The sequence below is a fragment of the Mirounga angustirostris genome, unplaced genomic scaffold (genome assembly GCF_029215605.1).
Source record: "Mirounga angustirostris isolate CCGP_5_RB_7025 unplaced genomic scaffold, mMirAng1.0.hap1 SCAF_8, whole genome shotgun sequence".
NCBI classification, from domain to species: domain Eukaryota; kingdom Metazoa; phylum Chordata; class Mammalia; order Carnivora; family Phocidae; genus Mirounga; species Mirounga angustirostris.
In genome coordinates, this window is record NW_026991716.1 from 1,617,943 (window position 1) to 1,627,259 (window position 9,317).

Consider the following 9,317-nt stretch of genomic DNA (forward strand, 5'->3'; position numbering starts at 1 on the left):
CAGGAGAAAGAGAAACATCCACAGCAGACACCAGCAGTATGCGAGCAATCTGGTCCCATGATGTTACCAGCTTCTTTCAATCTGATGTATGATATTACAATCTATTCCAATTTGACTGCCTAGAATAATAATGAAATGGATATACCACATTCCTGGTTTCTTGAATTTACACACAGTGATAGGGCCTGTATTCATCATAGCTTTCTGAAGTGTTCAGTAAGTCCTGATTTATGATTAAAGGCTTTCTTACAATTAGGATACACACACAGACTTCTGCCCTCTGTGGATTCTCTGATGACGAACAAGGCTTGACCTCTGAATGAAGGCTCGTCCACACTCCTCACGCTGATGGGGCTTCTCCCCAGTGTGGATCCTCAGATGCTGAGTAAGGCTAGTGCTCCCTCGGAAAGCTTTCCCACATTCCTTACGTGTGTAGGGTTTCTCCGCAATGTGGCTTCTCTGATGTTCCATGAGTCCTGACCTCTGACTGAAGGCCCTCCCACACTCATCACATTTGAAGGGTTTCTCTCTAATGTGGATCCTCAGATGTCCAATAAGGTGGGAGCTTTGACTAAAGGATTTACCGCACTCTTTACACGCATAGGGTCTCTTCCTAGTATGAATTCTCTGATGAAGAACCAGGCCTGTGTTTTTTTTTTTTTTAAAGATTTTATTTATTCATTTGAGACAAAGAGACACAGAGAGAGAGAGAGACAGAGAGAGAACATGAGAAAGGGAGAGGGAGAAGCAAGCTCCCCGCTGAGCCAGGAGCCCGATGTGGGGCTCGATCCCAGGACCCCGGGATCATGACCCGGGCCAAAGGCAGATGCTTAACCATCTGAGCCACCCAGGCGCCCCAGGCCTGTGTTTTGACTGAAGGCTTTCCCACATTCGTTACATCGATAGCATTTTATTTTATTATGAATTTCCTGGTGTGAAAGAAGGGCTGATTTATAACTGACAGCTTTCCCACATTGATTACATTGATAAGGTTTCTCTCCAGTGTGGATTCTCCAGTGATGAACAAGCTCTGAGCTCTGAGAAAAGGCTTTCCCACATTCCTTACATTTGTGTCATTTTACTTCTGTGGGGTTGACCTTTTGCTGTTCTGATTTACCTTCATATTGAAAAGTTTTTCCACACCTTGCATCCTGGAAAACACCCAATGAATTCCTTTCTGCGGAAATCTGCTTTGGAGCTAATTCACCAGTCACAGTCCTGGTTTCACCTCCTGCTGGAAGAGCAAGTCAATTACTTAAATGCCACATGCCGCATATAAGGGTTTTAATGAAAGATTAGGGTAAATAATCAAGAACCATCATCCTAATGGTTTTTTTTTTTTTAAGATTTTATTTATTTATTTATTTGAGAGAGAGAGAATGAGAGAGAGTGAGCACATGAGAGGGGGAAGGGTCAAGGGAGAAGCAGACTCCCCACCGAGCAGGGAGCCCGATGCGGGACTCGATCTGGGGACTCCAGGATCATGACCTGAGCCGAACGAAGGCAGTCGCTTAACCAACTGAGCCACCCAGGCGCCCATCCTAATGGTTTTTGACACTCACTGCACCTATGAGTCATAGAGAATAAAAATAAATAAATAAAAGCCTTTTGGGCCCTCACTGGGATCTAAAAACTCAAAATGGCAGGAAAGAAATGAAAATTTCCCAAGAATCTTCAAAAGGTCCCCCAATGTTTATGTACCTTCCAGTTTTCACCCCCCTTTAGTCTTCCTACGCAGGATCTAGGCTGGCCTGTGACCTACTTCATTCAACAGAATGTGGTGGAAGAAAAGCTGTGTCAGCTCAAGAACAGAGACTTTACACAGGTGCATTTGCATCTCTGAGATCCCTGAGCGACCGTGTGAGAAGTGTGGACAGTCTGCTAGAGAGACTGCAGGAGGAGCAAATGAGAACCTGAGGCTTAGCCGTCCCAGAGTCTCACTAAGCGCAACTTTCTGGCCGTCTCCTGCTCAGGTATGAGCCAAGGGAGTAAAGTATTTTGGGCATCATGGTCCAGAAAGGCCCTGGCTAACTACAGCTCACACCGGCATCACAAGCAGCAGAGAGACCACCCTGCTTCTAGTAGTCACCCTCAGAGCTGTAGGACAGAAAAGGGATGTTCCCTTCAGCCACTAGGTTTTGGGGGTGGTTTGGTACATGGAAATAAATAGCTGATCAGCCAGCCTTTGGTGACAGGACAACACCATGAGCTAGGTAATAGATATAGAAACTGAAACTGAAAACTTACATAAGTGGCCTATGATCACATGGCAGGTAAGCAGTCAAGTCTGGCCTAGAACACAGGTCTGTGGGAATCCAAAGCCTGTGCTCTTTGTTTACTACAAAGGAATAGATACTTCTGGTAAAAATGTCAACAATGCAAAAGGTATGAAAGTAAAAATCCTCATTTATCTTTCTCCATCACCCTATGTCCTCCCTTCCACTTTCTTCAGCGGTAATCATGGCAGCTTCGCAGTCTGTGTAATGCATCTCCTACTCTTCATTCAGCGGCTGTCAATCTGCGACTGCATTTACAGGAACTTTTTTCTCCCAGTATTTTCACACAAGTGCCAGCGATTTTTACATAAAGACACCCACTGAAGCATCATTTATAACAACAAAAATACTTGAAACAGCTTAAATGTACATCAGGAGAAGACTAGCAAGCTAATTATAACGTATGCATGCAACACAAAACTAAAGACGTATTAAAAGAATAAAGTAGTTCTGTGGATATGAGTTAATCAGGGAGGCATGGAAAGCACTATCCTGAAGAAAGCTTTTGACTTTCACAGATCCCTAGCAACAGCTGTGACATGTCAAGCAGGCCATGCAGGAAAGCGCACAAGTCGGTCAGGAGGCAGAGGGGGAGAATGGGGAGGGGAGAGCATGGTCTAGAGCCTTTATTGGAGTTTTCCCGAGAAGGAATAGGCAAGGTAGGGTAGGTATGCTGAGATGGCTTAGGATTGGATAGTTTGAATAATTTTGGCAGGCTCTGGGCTGTAGGGATGTTCTCTAATGGTCTAATACCTGGCCCTGGGGTGATTTACAGCAGGAGAAATAGGGGCTTGGTGTGTGTGAGTTTGATAAAGGAGATGGCTAGGGAGTGGACTCTGGATTGTTTGGTTTGTATATGAAAGGGGTGCTTGCAGGAGGTATTCTCTGCTGTCTCTAGGAATCTTCCCAGCTAGCCCTGGGAGGGGCAGTCTGACCAGGATCAAGGCCCCAAATGCCAGGGCATCAAGAATATAGAAAATAAGAAAAGTCAATACAGTATACTACTACTTGACCTAAAAGAGGGACAGGGGCTTGAAAAACACATAGGAAGATTTTAGAATATATATTAGAGAATGTTAACAGTGGTTAACTCATGGGAATGGAACTTTTATTTTCATTTTATGTCCTCTACCTACTACAATTAAAAAAATATAAACCACTACTATTGTTCTATAATAATAGCACTTTTAATAACTAATTAAAAAATATAATACTAGGACCCATTGTAGTAAATCTGTGGTAGATCTGGGCATCTATATATATATATTTTAAGATTTTATTTATTTGACAGAGAGATCACAAGCAGGGGGAGTAGCAGAGGGAGAGTAAGAAGCAGACTCCCCGCTGGGCAGGGAGCCCTACATGAGGCTCAATCCCAGGATGCTGGGATCATGACTTGAAGCCAAAGGCAGATGCTTAACCGACTGAACCACCCAGGCACCCCTGGGCATCTATATTTTTAAACAGCTCCTTGGTGATTTGGATTCACAGTTAGAATTGAAGACCACTACCATAACCAGTTAAAAGTAATAAAAAACCAACCACATATCCCAATTCAAAATTAAATCAGCTCTGGGGTGCCTGGGTGGCTCAGTCGGTTAAGCCTCTGACTCTTGGTTTCGGTTCAGGTTGATGTCTCAGGGTCATGAGATGGAGCCCCGAGTGGGATTCTGTGCTCAGTGCAGAGTCTGCTTGAGATTCTCTCACTCCCTCTCCCTTTGCACCTTCCCCCTCCCCTGCACTAAAATAAATAAATCTTTTTTTTTTTTTAAGATTTTATTTATTTATTTGACAGAGAGAAAGAGGGAGAGAGAGAACACAAGCAGGGGGAGCGGCACGCAGAGGGAGAGGGAAAAGCAGGCTCTCCGCGGAGCAGAGAGCCTGATGTGGGGTTCAAACCCAGGACCCTGGGATCATGACCTGAGCCCAAGGCAGACACTCAACCGAGCCACCCAGGTGCCCCTAAAATAAATAAATAAATCTTAAAAAAAATTAAATTGGCTCTGGATACGCTCACTTTTAAATAACCTTTTGGTGTTAAATTTATTCAATCCCCAGACATCATTTTTCTCACCAGAAATACTCCTTCCTAGCAGATGCTATATATGCAGTGCTTTAAAAAAAAAAACCACACAAGATTCACATTTTAAGGCTTACCCATTCTCTTGCACAGGACTGTACTCCCAAAGATAGCACTTTGGCTGGATAGTCAGCAGCCGCTCTGCAAGGCTTATAAGTCCTACTCCCTTCATAGCACTTCTTGTCTGTAGTGTGCACTGGCTTGAACCTAAGGATGTACAAGTAGAGCTGGGTTTATAAAACCATCAGAGACGGCGCCTGGGTGGCTCAGTTGGTTAAGCGACTGCCTTCGGCTCAGGTCGTGATCCTGGAGTCCCGGGATTGAGTCCCGCATCAGGCTCCCTGCTGTCCCTCCCCCCTCTCATGTGCTCTCTCTCTCTCTCATTCTCTCTCTCTCTCAAATAAATAAATAAAATCTAAAAAATAAAAAAATAAAATGATCAGAGATATCAGGCAATAGCTAAAACCTCAAAATTTGATTTAAAAAAGTTTCTATGGATACAGGGAGCAGAATAAAGAAACCAGTGTCTTAACCAATTCACAAAATAAATAAGCAGCAGAGCTTCAAAGAAAAACAAAAAGAGGGTGCCTGGGTGGCTCAGTCGGTTAAGGGCATGATCCCAGGGTCCTGGGATTGAGCCCCACATTGGGCTGCTCGCTCAGGGGGAGTCGGCTTCTCCCTCTGACCCTCCCCCGTCTTGTGCTCTCTCTCACAAATAAATATAATCTTTAAAAGAAATCCCCTTGCTTACACATGCCCACTCTTTGCTGGTAGACCCTTGGTGCTCTAATAAATGACCAACGGATTAACCCTTCCCCACCTGTTGTCTTTTATCTCCAAGTTCTGTCTCCAGGCTCTCCGGCACAGTCACCGCCTGCTCCCCGCTCCCGGGACGACATCCCCGCGCCCAGGCCTGCAGCCCCTCGCTCGGGCAGGAGGGTCAGGAACTGCTGCCCCACCAGCAGCTCCGCGATCTGCTCCTTGCTGTGCGTGTCGGGCCGCCGCCAGCGTCGGCAGAGCTCCCGGAGCCGGCTCAGCGCCTCGCGGGGCCCGGGACCTCCTGGCAACGGAAGTGTCTGAAGCGCTGATGGAAAAGCTCCTGATAAGGCGCGCATTGCCTGGCTGTCCCGGCTTCTGCTCCCAAGGACGGCGCTCCCCGTGGTGCACCTTCACTACGCTCAGCCCCCTGTTCCCCTGCAGCGGGGACCCCGGGAGTCAAGGCTGCGCCGTCGCTCAGCTTGGCGGCCGACTTGCACGACCACCGCTCGGCCGGAGTCACTTGTCTTACATCCCAGGAGTCAGAAGAAACTCAGGATCGGAGGAGTCCGTGCGAGGAGCACCCACTATGAGCACCGCAAAACCACCGGGGCAGTCAGGGAGCTACTCGACTCGCGAAGACTCGCCGCCCGGGTGCGAACGCTCCGGAGCAGCGTGCCAGCAGCCGCGTCCCGTCCCCGGCAGGCAGATGCGAGTCCCGGAGAACGGGACCTGACGGCTGATGCCCAAAGGCCAAGAAGCGACGTACACCGCGTATCAGAACTGCCATCGCGTGGGAAGAAGGCCACGGGTCAGAAAGACACGGCAGAAACGTCGCGCGAGGAGCAGAGCACGTACGCCACGCGCCAGGGCGTCCCTTTGTCCCCGGACTGCCCCGGCCCCCGGCGTGGGTCTCGGGTCGCCCCGGACGCGAGAGGAGGCCTCCAGACCCTTCGCGAGGCGCGGGCTGTCGTCGCGCTCTCGTAGGCCCACTCGGACGCAGCGTCCCAGGAAAAGCTCCGGGGCCTTTAGGAGGAGGCTGCTGTCGCTCGTCAGGGGACGGAGGCACGAAAGCCCCCCGAGGTGGCCACAGGGTGCGCGCGGGGAGCGGAGCTCTGGGCACCTGTCGTGCGGGCCGACCCGCGGGTGACACGAAGAACCCGGGTCCGGTTTGTCTCACCGTCTAAACACAAAACAAGGGACAAGGCGTCACAGGCGCGTCGCCCTCCCTCGCGCTCACGTGTGGGGGGCCCGGGGCAGCACCTCGGGGGCCCGCGCTCCCGCGCTCCCTCTGCCGGCTGGGCCACGGGGCCGGGGTGCTGCAGCCGGCCCGCGCGCGAGCAGCCGGAGCTCCGGGGACACCGCCGCAGGGACGCGCACGCCCGCGGGACCAGCGCTCCGGCTAACCCCGAGCGCAGGGCGGCCGCGCAGGGCAGCGGGCAGCGGAGGCGGCCGGCCGCGCAGGGCGCCCCGCCCCGTCGCCAGGCTACTTCCGGCGCCCGGCTAGGAAGCCGGAGGCCCGTCCTCTCTATGGTCGCCGCGCTGGGCGGGGCCGCTTCCGCGCCTCGGTCCCGGCCTGTCCCGCCGCAGCGCGTGCGAGCCTCCCCGGAAGCCGACGTCACCGCCCGGTGCTGGCCTCCTGCTCTGCCCTCGTGCAGGGACCGGTCGACGTTCTCTCTGCTTTGGGGGTGTGAGCTCTTTGCTGCGGGAACACCAAACTTCGGCTCCCATTTCCCTCTTCACTCAACTAATGATGTCTTTTCTTTTCAAATTAATAGACTTTATTTTTTAAAGAGGACTTTCAGGTTTACAGAAGAGAGGGAGCAAAAAGTGCAGAGTTCCCCAGACGTCACCTCCTGACCACCCCCTCCACCAAGTTTGCGGGTGGTGGCGACATTTTGTGTTAGTATGGTACCTCTGTTAAATTACGGGGCCGGTACTGACACGGCGGTTTTGGTTTTTTTAAAAAGATTTTATTTATTCATTTGAGACACAGAGACAGAGAGAGAGCCTGAGCAGGGAGAGAGGCAGAGGCAGAGGGAGAAGCAGGCTCCCGGCTGAGCCAGGAGCCCGATGCGGGGCTGGATCCCAGGACTCCGGGATCATGACCCGAGCCGAAGGCAGACGCCCAACCGACTGAGCCACCCAGGCGCCCGATTAATAATATTCTATTGTCTGGATATACCAGCTTGTTTATCCATTGACCTATTGAAGGAAATCTTACTTGCTTCTGAGTTTTGTCAATTACGAATAAAGCTGCTATGAACATCCTTATGCAGGGTTTTGTGTGGACATAAGTCTTCAGTTCATCTGAGTAAACACCAAGGAATGCAATTGCTGGATCACAGAGTCAGAGAATGTTTAGTTTTGTAAGAAACTGCCAAACTGTTTTCCAAAGTGGTTGTACTATTTTGCATTCCCACCAGAAACAAATGAGAGTTCCCAGGGTTTCACATCTTCACCAGCAATTGATGTTGTCACTGTTCAGCAATTTAGCTATTCTAATAGGTATGTAGTAGTATCTCGTTGCTTTAATTTGCATTTCCTAATGACATATGATGTGAAGCATCTATTGAGATGGTTATTTGCCATCTGTATATCTTCTTCGGTGAGGTGTCTATTTAGATTTTTGTTCCATTTTAAAATTGAGGTTTTCTTATTGTTGAGTTTTAGGAGATATCAGTCCTTTATCAGATATGTGTTTTCCAAAGATTTTCTCCAAGTTTGTGGTTTTTAGTCTCTTAACAGTGTCTTTCACAAAAAGAAGTTTTATTTTTTAAAGATTTTATATATTAGAGGGGCGCCTGGGTGGCTCAGTTGTTAAGCATCTGCCTTCGGCTCCAGTCATGATCCCAGGGTCCTGGGATCGAGCCCCGCATCGGGCTCCCTGCGCTGCAGGAAACCTGCTTCTCCTTCTCCCACTCCCCCTGCTTGTGTTCCTTCTCTCGCTATCTCTCTCTGTCAAATAAATAAATCTTAAAAAAAAAAAAAGATTTTATATATTAGACAGAGAGTGGGAGAGAGAGGGAGAATCTGAAGCGGACTCTGCATTGAGTGCAGATCCCCACACGGGGCTTGATTCCATGACCCAAGGTCACGACCTGAGCTGCTGAGCTGAAACCAAGAGTTGGAGGCTTAACTGACTGAGCCACCCAGGTGCCCCACCAAAAAGAAGTTTTTAATGTAGGGGTCCCTGGGTGGCTCAGATGGTTAAGTGTCTACCTTCGGGTCAGGTCATGATCCCAGGGTCCTAGGATTGAGCCCCACATTGGGCTCCCTGCTCGGTGGGGAGCCTGCTTCTCCTTCTCCTTCTGTTGCTCCCCCTGCTTGTGCTCTCTCACTCTATCAAATAAATAAATAAATAAATAAATAAATAAAATATTTTTTTAAAAAGGAAGTTTTTAATGTAATGCAGTAGAATTACTTTTTTTTTTTTTTAAGATTTTATTTATTTATTCATTAGAGACAGAGAGAGAGAGGCAGAGGGAGAAGCAGGCTTCCCGCGGAGCAGGGAGCCCGATGCGGGACTCGATCCCAGGACCCCGAGATCATGACCCGAGCTGAAGGCAGACGCTTAACCATCTGAGCCACCCAGGCACCCCGCAGTAGAATTACTTTTATTTTCTTTTATGGATCATACTTTTGTTGTTGTCCAAAAAGTTATCACCAAATCCAAGGTCACTTAGATTTTCTCCTATATTATCTTTCAGAAGTTTAATAGTCTCAGGGTGCTTGGCTGGCTCAGTCAGTAGAGCATGATCTTGGGGTCATAAGTTTGAGCCTGACGTTGGGTGCAGAGATTAAATAAAACTTAAAAAAAAAAGAAGCTTAGGGGCGCCTGGGTGGCTCAGTCATTAAGCCTCTGCCTTCGGCTCAGGTCATGATCCCAGGGTCCTGGGATCAAGCCCCGCATCAGGCTCTCTGCTTGGTGGGAGGCCTGCTTCTCCCTCTCCCACTCCTGCTTGTGTTCCCTCTCTTGCTATCTCTCTCTCTCTGTCAAATAAATAAATAAAATCTTTTAAAAAAAGAAGTTTAATAGTCTCATTTTATATTTAGATCCACAAACCATTTGGGGTTCTTTTTTGTGAAATGTGTAAGATGTGTCTAGATTCTTTTTTCTTTCTCTCTTTTTTTTTGTATGTGGTTGTCCAGTTGCTTAGCACCATTTGTTGAAAAGACTATCCATTCTTCATTGATTGCTTTTT

The 9,317-nt window shown here is 48.7% G+C and overlaps 1 long non-coding RNA gene across 4 annotated transcripts; it reads right to left on the bottom strand.

Moving 5' to 3' along the window:
- Nucleotides 1-1,112: 1,112 nt before the first annotated feature.
- On the bottom strand, nucleotides 1,113-6,599 carry LOC123837374 (uncharacterized). 4 transcript variants are annotated; one of them, XR_010413895.1, is made up of 4 exons: nucleotides 5,177-6,599; nucleotides 4,434-4,563; nucleotides 2,248-2,338; nucleotides 1,113-1,231 (listed from the first exon to the last, which is right to left on the bottom strand). It is a non-coding gene; the product is annotated as an uncharacterized LOC123837374 (long non-coding RNA). The 4 variants fall into 4 exon arrangements; XR_010413894.1 differs by having other exon boundaries at nucleotides 1,113-1,234; XR_010413893.1 differs by lacking the exon at nucleotides 1,113-1,231 and adding an exon at nucleotides 1,331-1,567.
- Nucleotides 6,600-9,317: the final 2,718 nt, after the last annotated feature.